Below are 13,812 nucleotides of genomic sequence, written 5' to 3'. Positions count from 1 at the left end.
TCATTGGCTATCCAGAATTTTAAATCTGGTGGAAATATAATCCCAAATTATGGGACTCATAAATTCATTTACTTTTTAGAGTATAATTTTATCACTAGGATAAAATAAGACCTAAAAATAATCATCTGAGCATTTGAATCAAATATTTCTTCACTCTACTTTATGAGGAAAACAAGAGACAGTTTCTGATTTGGGTAACAATAAAAAAGGATCGGAAGTGGACAAGTCCATGTTCAGACTCCCAATGACCCACTCGGACCAACTAGATGACCTACGAGGCGAGTAGACAAACAGATGTCCAAAGATGTGCACATGGACTCTACTTTATTAGGTAAATTTGGGACATGGTTTCTGAGCTAAAACTTTATTTTTTTTTCTCTCTTATTTTTTATTTTATGCCAACAAAACTGTAATCTTCTTGTTTACTTGTGATGTAACACAAAGAGCGCCAGGATTGGTCGGATTGTGTTACAACATAGATGAAACGACTTGAGGATGCAACTAGAAGGATGAACGTGGAAGTGTTAAGAAATTAATTAGAAAACAAGAGAAGTTGCTGATTTGGGTAACGATAAAAAAGGATCGGAAGTGGACAAGTCCATGTTCAGACTCCCAATGACCCATTCGGACCAACTAGATGACCTACGAGGAAAGTAAACAAACAGATGTCCAAAGATGTGCACGGCCTCCACTACTAGTGAACTTGATTGTTATATCAGGAAATCCCTACCTCTTGACAAGTAAGTGGCTATTCCTATGTTGCGATGTATTCTTAGGCAGAGGAGTAATTTGATACGGCACTACAAGAAATAATGATACTATGATTAAGATTGGGGAACGGAAGAACCTGATAGGGTCAAAACCCAAGTCCAAAATGGAGGATTGTTGCAAAAGTAACCGCCATACAGACGACGTTCTGAGAGGGGACATGTCCTGATGTCCGAGGTATGGGCGGACTGTAGGCGTGGGCGAGCGGTAAGCATGGCCGTGGTCCCGTGAGTGCGGAGAGCACGAAACGTGCCTGGAGCGTGCAGAGCATGCATGGGTAAAATGTTTGTTGGCGATTGTTCATTTCTGTAAATTGTAACCTCATAATTTTGAAAATATGTATTTCAATATTTGCATTGATTCTCTTTTAAGAAGTCATAAAATGGTGCATGGTAAATGCATTGATGGATGTTTTAATTGATTTTTTTAATTGATGGACATTTATTAAATTTAAAAATTCAATTTTATTGCTTTAGCAAATGTTGACACACTTTATCCAATAACAATGAATGAAGTAATCTTTTTTTTCGGGGCCAAGTCTTCATGTGCACAAAAAATGGATGGAATGTCAGCTCATGATTTGCCACTTTGGCATCATAATTTTTGGTGCCATAAGAAAACTTTCCTTAATAATTAGAGCACATATTCAAAGTTAAATCAGATAAAAGTACTTTTCAAATATTCTAACCTGTGTCAAATATTGGTTCTTATTTATTGGTTGTCACCCAAATAAAACAGATAGTGACATGTATCAGGCTTAAAATTAAAACATAAAAATGTCATCAAACCCCTTAACTTATAGTAAAAAATTGATTTATAATTTAAAAACTCCAAAACTAAATGATGAAGTTGAAAAATTCCATAGAAGATGCTGGATTAATTATTTTTTTAGGGACAGAAATGATATAAAAACTTAAAATATCCATAAATATATCTGGTATTTTTATATAATTGTTCTACCAATTTAATCAATTTGGTATTAGTATATATTTTTATATTTGGTATTTTCCAATACCAAAAATATTATCATTTTGAAAGTAGATTTTATGAAAGTAGGCTTGTCAAAATATACATATGACAATTGTAATGTAAATAGAAATAGTAATTCATGTTATGTTATAACAATTAGGTCATTATCAGAGTTATAAATGGACCACGAGTTGATGAGGGATCATCTCACTAGCCGGTCACCAACGGCCGTGACCCAGACTTCAACTACACGGCCTAGGGATGGGTCGTGATTGTTGTTTTTCTATTTTTCATGTATTTTGATTTCTGAACAATCGGATGGGCCATTGTGTTTTAGGCCTCGCCCGTTATTTTACTTTTATGCTTTGATGTAGATTTAAGAAGAAATATCTCATCACGAGATGGATTCCCCTATCTCGGCCCACATGGGCATCTTCCATACTCTATATAAAGGGAGAATGCCCAAGGAGCCTCTAGGGAGTTCATTTGAAATTGAAATAAATTCTTTATCTGGGCTCCTGCCTCCTCCCTTTGGAATTTACATTTTAAAAGTTTCCCAGAGTAGTTCGTGGGAGATATACATCCGCAAGCCGTCAGATTCACTGCTGTCGACTCAAGCCTCCGTCGAAAGAACAATCGCCGCCGCCATCATTGTTTCCTTCTTGATCGTCATAGCTTCTCGGGTTTCTTGGAGCCCTCCTTCAAGCAAGCTCAGTTCTTGATCATCTTAGTAGTTTATTGGGATTCCTTGGAACCATACTCCAAGAATACATCTGTTCTTGTTTGCCTTCACTGTCTCGCCGCCTTGCCTCTATGACGTCAGGCCCCTTTGCTTGGTCGCTACTTCCTCACCATCAAGAATCGGATTCTTGACAACACCCATCCTGATGAATGATCAGCCTTGCATCAATTTCTGACTGCGTACCCATGCGCGAGTCTTACACGCACCAGTGTGCCGTCAATCATACCCCACGCGCTTGGCAAATGTTTGACCCACGCACTGCCAAATGGTTATAACATAATGTTTGACCCACGATGTTGGAAAAAATTCCAGATGTTATCGGTTATGGGTCCGTTATCCATCTCCGTTCAGAGAATTAATAGTATTCACTATTTCGTTATCTGATATTATGTACGGATATTGGATAACAAGAACAATATTTGTAATGGGCCAACACTAATTTTTACGTTATGCTGGCCCAATACATGCATGTAACAAATTTAGGGCTTCTATTTTGATGGAGGAGCAAGGGTGACTAAGCTGCTGTTGGTGGAGGAGCTGCTGGTGACAAAGCTAGAGCCTGATGTGCTAGCGAAGAGTAGCCATTAGAGCTGCTTGAAGAGTAACGGTTGTTGGAGCTTTTGGTGCTAGAGTAGTTGTTGGATCTACTACTGAAGGCAACTGTTGGAGTTGTTGAAGATGCCGGATCCAGACGTTTTTCTCCTTCTCTTCAAGTATGTTCTCCAGTTCTGATTGAGCTACCTAACTCAACAAGGGTTCATCTATTCATCTATATCATCTATATCATCTATTCATCTATGTACCTACAAATCTATCTACCCATAAAAATATCTATGTATACATATTTTTCACTATAAAAAATGCTGCATTTCCAACTGCCGCACACATTGAATACTGTCTATTTTATTTTTCCAATATTACTTATGGTGATATTTATTTTTTGAATGCTATTTAGAGTCCCTTTTTTCCATCAGTACATTACATATACACCTTACACTTCACCCAACCAGCTGCCATGTCAACGCCAGAGAGCGCTTTATCCCAAATAGACGAGGAGTTGGTGTTTGAGGAATTGCCAGCAAAATATATTGTTGATGTGACGGTGCTCCTTGGATGAGCAAAAGGATCAACATATGAGTGTGAAATTTGTTGCATGAAGAATGCAACAAAGGTTGTCCAATTGAAGTGCCCAATAGACAGTAGTACAAGCATATCTTAGCTCCATTTCATATTCGTTCATCTACAAGAACTTGATGGGCTGAAGGGCAGCATTAGTACACTAGGATGTATAGATGACTTAGGAGGTGACAAGACATGAGGTCTCTTTGGCAAAAGGCAACCATTGAGGGGCGATTTGCATTAGTCAGCTAGTATGTCACACATACTTGCAATGGCATTGGGTTGATACTAATGCTTCGAAGGAGACAGTGATGGAGCGCGCCAGCCCACTCCATTAGATACATCTTCAAAGCCATCACCATCATCAACATGGATCCTTGCTGGCTCGCGTCCCGCCCGACCGTCACGCCAAGGCGCATGCGAAGGTGCCTTGGCAAGTACCCCGGGTGAAAAGCACGTCTGTATCTTCCCCACCGTTTTGATTTCGCCTCACCTTCATTGTTTTTGTCTTCATCATCGTTGTCATTTACGTCTTCATCATTACCTTCATCATTTTCGTCTTCATCATCACCATCTAGCTATCGTCTGAATCATTTTATTGTCATTTTGAGAAGGGTCCTTCTGTTAATGGACCCTCCATGTTGGACCCTTTTAGAAAAGGCTAATGTACCCTCTTGTAAGGGCCTGTCATGGCCCTATATAAGACCATGATGGGCATCGAGAGTTTCAGATCTGGTGTTTTTTTCAGTTGTTGGAAGTTACGTTCATCAAGTCTCAACGAGAAGAAATAAAGGAAGAGTAGGAGGAAGGAGGAAGAAGAAGAGGGAATAGGGAAGAGAAAGAGGAATAGGGGAAGAGATCTGGGAGAAGAAAGGGAATCTCCATCATTCCATCTTCCCCACGATTGCCTCTCCCATGCCCGTCAATGTCGTTGTGGACTCACACGCCTGGTGACTCCCTGACATCTCAAAGCCCGCACATGAATCATACACAATGTGCACTGTTCCCGGTGGATCACCATTGTGGTCCTTCGCCCGTTCACCACATGGTTGCACATGATAATCCTACATAAAGCAAGTTGCGTGTGACTATTCTGCCATCCCGACACACCCTTTGACTTCACCATTGTCGACAGTCTCGATTCTCAACCGGTCTAGAACAGCCTGAAGCAATGAGTCTCGCCTGATGCCTCAAACCAGCGGGCGTCAACGCGACCATGCATGGCCGATAGCTGTACCACCAATGCGATACACAGTTACGCAAGATTCTTGTCGCATTCCCCTATGTGGATGCAGTCCTTGACAGCACTACCATTGACTTAGCGGCGCCACTACAATCGATTTGCCTGCGCGAGGGCATCGTGCTAGTGCTGCTGACGCTGCCTGCGATCACCTTGGCTGCTAGCACTAGAGTCCTCGCCCGAGTTTGTGCTGTGACACACCCTGCCATATACGCCAATGTAGTCGGCTCTAGTGCAATGGCCCATATTAGCGTTGTGACCCTCTGTGCCAATGGGACACCGTCAATTCCACACGAGGCCGTCGTTGGGCCAACTACACCCGCATTCTACCTACTCAGTTGATTGCTACTATGTGCCACAGTGCTTACCATTCTTGAATCACCGTGTCGCCTCAATACCTGCAAGCCTTGCAGCGATTCACAGTCGTTGTCGGACCATCTTAAGTCGCTTGCATTCCTTGCTTGATGTCGTCTGTGCCGACCTGTTGATAGGTCACTCCATTGAACTCAGTTGAGTGCGTGAGCCACTTTGCCTGTACGTCTATTACACATCCTCCTTGCCTCTACTTTTTGACATCACGCTCCAGCGCCCTACCAACGCTGATTGTCCAGCCACTGCATGCTGATGGAAATATATGTGGCTGACAAGCCAATCACACATTCCACATCTCGTTCAATGTTCATTAATACAACATATTCATTATAGCGCACGTGTGATACTTATAATGAAGTCCATGAATACATGATCAAACTTAGTGAATTATGATGAGATCATAATACGGAGACCACTAGTCTTTACAACATGTGTTCTAAATATTCATATTCAAAGGACACGCTAGAAGGGCATCGAAGTATCCAGATAGAAAATAGCACTATCTAGCCTCACTCATATGATGAGTATGGCCGGTCCCGTAGCCATTAGTGTGGCGACACTAAGGATAGATAGTGGGTGCTATTTAGTGGAAAGAGTTCACTCAATTGATTTATACAAATCCCTGAATGGTATTATACCAAACTGTCAATCATGTTGATTCACGTCAATGTTGTGTAAGTGGTCCTTAGGCTTGAGATACCAAAGACGTCTTGTGGACGGACGGTTGTACTTTGACTATGGCCAACGAGTCTCTAATCATGGTATTCTAAATGGTCTTAGTTTGGGTACATCAAGAAGTTCATGAAGATGATTGAGTGGTCAAGATGGGATCGTCCACCCTGAGTATAAGAGCTGATAGCTCAAGGAAGACAATGCAATGAAGTCCTTGGCCAAGGCAGTGAAATATCGGAGAAGAATTCTCCGACGATTTTCGAATGCATCAATACTAACTCGGATGATCGATTAGGATTTGATAGTTGACCATACCCTAAGTCACCCAAGGAGCGTCAAGTGGATGAGGGACTATACATACTCAGAAATCGATGAAAAACAGGTTCCATGAAGTGAGTCGATACACACTCCTTTGTATCTTCTAGAGCACGAGGTGTAGCTTGGCACCCCATGTGTTGGAGTGATGCAAGATGACTAGAGGAGATGGGACGGGTTGATGCAGGATGACTAGAGGAGTCGGGATGGGATGACAACGGGTGTAGGATATTGGCCGACTAAGGAATGGGCAAGATAAAACCAGACCACAAATCACATGATCGATTCTGAAGAATTAAATCCGACGAAATAGTGATGGTGCAGCCCCTTTCCTCATCAAGGGCGGCAGTATTGTCTTCAACCACTACGGTGATGCCGAGCACCAAAATCAATAAATTCAAACGATCGTCCACTTGAAGATTCAAAAACCTATTCAACTAGATGCTTGAAAATTCAAAATCCAAAGCAAACCTGACGGCGGTGGATGAACTCTCGAGGAACACTAGATGAAGAACATGGGACGCCAAAGAGTGTAGAAGTACCTCAGCACTAGATTAGTGCGTGACGATGTTGTGAGAGATCCTTGACACGTCGTTGGCGTTGGCGATTGACGTGCGCTTTGACAAGGTGTTGTAGATCCAATTGTATGCGCGGCAACAAGTGGTTGCGAGGGTGGCCGGGGGCGCGACGAGCACAAGCGGCTAGTGTGCGGTAGGCGCGGGCGGCCGAGCGCGCGACAGGCACAGGCGACCGAGCGCGCGACAGGCGCAGGCGACCGAGCGTGCAACAGGCGCAGGCAGCCGAGCGCGTGACAGGCGCGGGCGGATGGGGTGTAGGGTAGCTGGCCGGCATGGGCGGCGATCGGCGCGCGAGCGGGCTTGCGCGGGCAGTGGCCTGCTCACAGGTGACGGCCTGCGCGTGGGCGGCTGCCGGCGTGGATGGCGGTTGGCGCACTGGCGGGCCTGTGCAAGGAGCTGCCTACATGGGCGGCGGCCCGCACGGGCGGTTGCATGCGTATACTAGCGTCCTGCGTGGGTGGCTTGTCTACTCAGGCGGCCAACCTGTGTGGGCAGCAATCCGTACAGGCAGCTTGCTTGCGCGGACGGGCATTTTATGCGGGCGGCTTGCCTGCGCGAGAGGCGATTTGCACGAAGAGGGGCAATGATGGCAATGACGAGCGGCGGTAGCGACAACCCAAGAGGGGGGGAGAGTTAGGGGAAATCTTCCAAGAAGAATAAAACTTCCTATTCATTAAAAACAAGTTCACCAAGTGTACCGTGCAACATTAGCCTACCTATAGGCCTTAGAGGAAAGAGAAAATACGAGAAATAAGAGAAAATAGACGATGTGTTATCGTGTCAGGTCAAAGGGAAGTTCTGGATCTGGCGTTGACAACGTGTCATGATGTGTGACATGTCGTGTGTAGGTGGAGACGTGATTGATGCTGGTGCGTTGACTTGGTCGTTATCAGGGTGGTTCTGCAGTTGATGTTGGTGACGAGTCATGATGCGGGACGTCTCGGATAATAGTGGCGGTGTTGGGTTCTATAAGCCTAGATCTGGATGAACAGAACAAAATGATGCGCAGCGGAAGACTCTTTGCGAATCGAACGGCATCAATAAAAACCATTGAAACAATGTACCTTGCATGAATCTCATTCGTGATTTCTTCGATCCCAGAGTGAGACGAGTCGAGCTGCTCAAGTGTGCAGCCTCTAGACGTATCCACGCGGTCCTCGGCGCGTCGGATCTCCTCCTTCCCACTGACGAGCCCCGTTCTTTCTCCGTCAAGATCGTCACGTCATCCTGATCACATCAGGGATGGAGAGGGGGTGTGGGGAGAGTGGAGAAGAAGGGGAAAGGCCCCTGAACAATTCTGGCCTGGGTGAATTTCGTTCAGGGCCTTCCCCTATTTATACTAAGTGGATATTTTTCATAAAAACCCCCAAAACTTAAGAATATCTTCCAACGTCCAAAAGACCATTTGCGTGTGACCCTCTAGGCCCATGTATCAGTCTAGTTAACGACTCCAGCGGCCCAATAACCTTTATTGGTCTTCCAAATTAATTAACTATATCATCATATAGAATAATTAATGTCGGATCGATTTAACCCGATCGATAGGTCGAGACTCCGACACGTGGGGTGCCAAGCTACACCTCGTGTCCTAGAAGATACAAAGGAGTGTGTATCGACTCACTCATGGAACCTGTTCGTCATCGGTTAACATGTATGTATAATCTTTCATCCACTTGACGCTCCTTGGATGACTTAGGGTATGGTCAACTGTCAAACCCTAATCGGTCATCCGAGTTAGTACTGATGCATTTGGAAATCATCGGAGAACTCTTCTCCGATATTTCACTGCCTTGTCCAAGGACTTCATTGCATCGTCTTCCTTGAGCTGTCACCTCTTATACTGAGGGTGGACGATCCCATCTTGACCACTCAATCGCCTTCGTGTACTTCTTGATGCACCCGAACTAAGACCGTTTAGAATCCCATGATTAGAGACTCGTTGGCCATAGCCAAAGTACAACCGTCCGTCCACAAGATGTCTTTGGTGTCTCAAGTCTAAGGACCACTTACACAACTGTGACGTGAATCAACCTGATTGATAGTTTGGTATAATACCATTCAGGGATTCGTACGGATCAATTCAGTGAACTCTTTCCACTAAAGAGCACCCAGTATCTATCCTTAGTGTCGCCACACTAATGGCTACGGGACCGGCCATACTCATCATATGAGTGAGGCTAGATAGTGTTGTTCTATCCGGATACTTTGATGTCCTTCTCGCGTATCCTTTGAATAGGAATGTTTAGAACACATGCTTAAAGACTAGTGATCTCCGTATTACGATCTCATCATAATTCACTAAGTTTGATCATGTATTCATGGACTTCATTATGAGCATCACACGTGAACTATAATGAATATGTTCGATTAATGAATATGGAACGAGATGTAGAATGTGTGATTGGCTTGCCAGCCACATATATTTCCATCAGGCGGCACGTCCAAAGGTGGTGCATTGACGTGGTTGCCACCATGGAGACTCGACCTATCAATTGGATTAAATCGATCCGTCAATAATTAATCTATATGTTGATATAGTTAATTAATTTGAAAGACCAATAAAGGTTATTGGGTCATTTGGAGTCATTAACTACAATGATACCTTGGCCTAGAAGGTCACACGTAAATGGTTTTTTGGACTTTCAAAAGATATACTTAAGTTTTGTGGGTTTTTATGAAAAATACCCACTTAGTATAAAAAGGGGAAGGCCTTGAACAAAACTCACCCAGGCCAGAGTTGTTCAGGGGACTTTCCCCTTCGCGAGCTCTATAGGAACCATGACATGGAGTCTATGGCAGAAATTCTTATCAATGTGCTTGAAGAATTTGGACTTGAGTCAAAGGTGAGTAATGTTAAGACTATTGATCTGTGATGGAGTTTTTGAATAGATGTTATAATGTGTAATGTGATTTCCATTGCAGTTATGTGCAGTGACCACTGATAATGGCCATAATCGGAATAAGTTTACGTGACCTAAGCATAGAGTTAAATGCCAGGTGACACGTTCCATGCGTCACAAACTTAGTGAACATCGCCGTTCAGATTGCATTGAATTGTTTCCTATTCCCACCATGGCACCCATAGTCGAGGAGGATAGTCATGTCGGCATGATTGTTTACATGTATGATAGTGAATCAGATGTGGAGGGCGGCCAAGAGGACAGCTCATTGCAGCGACGTATCAGTTTACTTGGGGACGTAGTGAATAAAGTGAGAACAGTAACTTGAACTATTTGTAGAACAACAAAGAAACATATATATTGTGATGATCTCTTTAGGACACATAAATTAAACTATGATTGCCTTCACTTGACTGCCCAACACAATAGAGTAGCACGCACGAGATGCTAGAAGAAGTTATTGCCAAGAGAGATTTGGTTGATTCAGGGGCTGCATTCGTCACGACAAGGGGTTGCCGAATGAAGATTTCTTGTGAAGAATGGGAGATTCTTAAGGAGTTTGTCTTCCTATAGGGATCTTTTGCATACACAACAGATCATGTTAGCAGATTGAAGGAGTATGCTGTTGGAAATGTCCTCCTCCTTGTGTAGGCATTATCACGACACATGGAGGACGTCACGAAGCAAGTTTTTTAGTCCATGTTATTCACCGGTAAGAGATTACCTCAACATAAACGAGCATCATTACTACATGCAGTTTTCACCATGTAGATAAAACTAGCTGACTATGAGAAGTTGTTGTGGAACAATGATGTCGTTTTCATTATTATGTTACTTGACCCATTTTCAACGGGTCAATGTTTGATGAGGCATCCTATTTGAAGGCTGCATCCTTTGTTTGAGGAATTCTCCCTACTAGACTGACATCGTTCCATGTCCCATGCAACACAACCATGCCCCGACAACAACAACCATCGAAGGCTTAGGTCACTCATGCCCTTTGTACCGAACCATCTATAAGAACCTCACTAGCTTCCCCTATGGAGGAGGGGGAGACACTACACGTGCTTGGTGTGGTAGTAAGGGTGTTCTTATCTATCCAGCATTATCAAAATTGCACATGAATTTCAATTAGTGTCTGGTACAAGTGCACCCTCAGAATGGTTGTTCTCCACTAGTAGAGTAGTTGTCACTTATGAGAGATTGCGTTTGAAGGGCATGAGTATTGAGGCGTTATGACATTTGTCTTGACGGTTATATTGATGTTGACCCAGATCCATCATCTATGATTCTAATTCATCTTTATTTATGTTACATGTATGGATGGTAAAGTGACATGGCATTAATTTCAAATGATGCAGTAGCTTCAGAGTGGTAGGATGTCTTGATGATGAATTTATGATGAGATTCATGTGGCGTTGTGATGCCAAATATATAAATGTCTAACTTTTTTTTCTAATGCTAAGAAACAATTTATTTTGTTACTCTTTTGTAAATAAAAGTACATTGTTTGCACCTGGTTGGACGTGATACTTCTTTCTTTATGTTTGAGTTTTACACTGAATATTACCTAAGCCATATAAACCACGTTGGAGTATAAGCACGTTGCACATTATAACTACATTGGAGTATGTTACTACTCGTTCAATGCCTGGCGAAGAAACCACAAGTCTCAAGTGTGCACGTCATCAACTCTAATTCTGAAGATGACGACGACAACAATGTTAGGCATGACATAAATTACAGAGACGCCACTATCAATGCCCCTCAATTCTCATCATAGAAAATTGAATCGATCCATGCCAATTCAATACAAATCTTTTCAAGCCTTCACTTCAATCCAGTTAAGCCCATACCCGAGCCACACATCCTAGTGAGTTGTGATCTCTTGTCTGAGCCATGGGCTGACCACAACTATTAGACCGTCTACAACTTCACCCCATCAATGATTAACCTTGTCGAGTTCTGGGTCACCAGCAGCCTCTATCAAAGGCAACGGATGGTTTGTGGAATGAAAGTGATGCAGGACAACGTCGGGGGCGAGATCCTGGCATCACTGAGGAACGGGACTCAGTGTCGAGTATATCAATGCCCGACGGCTACTCTGTGATAGTCGTCCGACACAGGTCTCCTACGTGGATGACCTACGATGAGGTACTCGGGCAGGGGGTGTAGTACGTGCAATTGCCGACCAGCAACGAAGGCCGACCTCTGGGGTGTCGACGAGGTCACCCAGAGACGGAGGTAGACCTTCCGACCCTCGTCCGGTGGGGCGAGGACGTTATGGTGCCGAACGGGATAACTCTCGCTGGAAGTTACGAGCGAACTCGACTCGTACCAAATGGGTAAGACGCTCAAGAGGAATAATTCTTCGCTCAACCTTACACACTCACCTACGTCTAACCCAAGCACGGTGGAGGCAACCGAAAGAGCACTGTAAGAAATAAAAGACAGGGGCGGGGCGGCATACCTAGACGTCGTTCCGGCCTTCATCTTCTCGATCTCGAAGGGCTTGGGGAAGATTATTCGGCGTCGGTGTAGCGGCAAGAGAGAGGGGCGGCGGCCTGCGTGGCACGGCATGGTGCGGGGCCGGCGCGGCACGGTGTAGGCGGATGGCGAGCGCGGAGGGCGCTAGGCGCTCGACTCCTCGGTAGGGAGGAGCGGGCGAGGACCGGCACGGCTGGTGTCGCAGTCTGCTCAGCTGCGTGCAGCACGTCCGCAACGGGCATGGCGCGCGGCAGCAGTGCAGAGGGCGCTGCGTGGGGGCGTTGCGTGGGGGCGTTGCGTGGGGGCGTGGCGTGGGAGACGCGACGCAGCAGGCTGGCGCTCGGAGACGATAGGCGCAGCAGGGGAAGGCCTGCGGCGCTGTGAAGGGGCAGACGGGGTGGTCCGCGGCGTGCATCCGAGGGAGGGCGTGGCGCGCCGAGATGCCTGGGGCAGGGCCGCGCAGGCGGCGAGCGGTCTCCGGCGGTGGCGTTCGTTGTTGGAGGCGGTGAGCTCGTCAAAAAGTAGCCGACGCAAACGCGTCGGGTGGAGCAAACAGCAGGGACCCTCGCGGCGCGTGCGGGCAACAGCGAGGGTGGCATGCTGGCGAGGCGCGCCAACAACGCCGCGAGGCAAGGCGGGATTGCCAGGGCGACACGGGCGTCGGGCGCGGCAGGTCACGCGGCCGGCTCGAGTGGAACCCGCGCGAGGGGCAGCCGGTTCAGTGCAACACGATGACGAGGTCGCAAGCGAACGTTGGGCGCGATGGCAGCCCTGGGAGACGGCGGCAGCGGTGGTGTAACCGGCGATGTAAGTAGCGGTTGAGGCTCGTGTGCAGCTGGCGGCGCAGGAGGCGGCGGCGGCTGGCTTCCCTGGTGCTCTTCCCCTCTTCCTTCTCTCCTCTCCTTCCTCCTTCCTCTTCCTCCCTTCTTCCTCCTCCTAATCGTAACCTAATTCTTCAACGAAGAAAACTTTGCTTTTTCCAAATTCAACGAAGGGATCCGTGTTTAGGGCACCCATCCTTCCCTTATATGGGGGGGGGGGGGTATGGGAGCCCTTAGACCAAAACGACCCTGAAAATGACTCAAACAAACCAATGACCTAAGGACATGAAAGCAACGTGGAAGAATAAGGAAAACCAAGACTAACAGGGAAGGGGGGGGAGATCGTTATAAGGATGAACCTCCCTCTGTACACATGATCATGACGTGTAGGAAATGACGAACGACGAAGACTAATACCAAAATGACGAACGAAACAAAGACGTAAAGACGAAGATAAGGGGTCTGTTACCCGGGATACTTGAATCCAGGTGTGCGTACCGTCACCTTGGCTTACCGAGCGGCTGACTCGGACGGCTGGCGGTGTCGAGGGCGACGGTGACGTCTCCGAAGATGTATCCGGGGCTGCGGCTGGGGCTGCGCCATCAGAAAGCCTATGATATTCATTATGTTTATGTACCATCTTTACCTTAATAGTGTATGTTTCATTAAGTTCCCCAACTTGACATAGATGTGGAACATTATTTTAGCATTAATTTTATAACACTTTTTCATCAATCTATAAGTACTATCCCAGTACATACACTGTCCATCAATGTTCATATCTTCGTGCACGTCATCCGTTATCCATTCTGACATCGTATTCGATATC

Source organism: Wolffia australiana, chromosome 11, assembly GCF_029677425.1.
Source record: "Wolffia australiana isolate 7733 chromosome 11, ASM2967742v1".
In the NCBI taxonomy this organism is placed as follows: domain Eukaryota; kingdom Viridiplantae; phylum Streptophyta; class Magnoliopsida; order Alismatales; family Araceae; genus Wolffia; species Wolffia australiana.
This window is presented reverse-complemented; position numbering follows the sequence as displayed.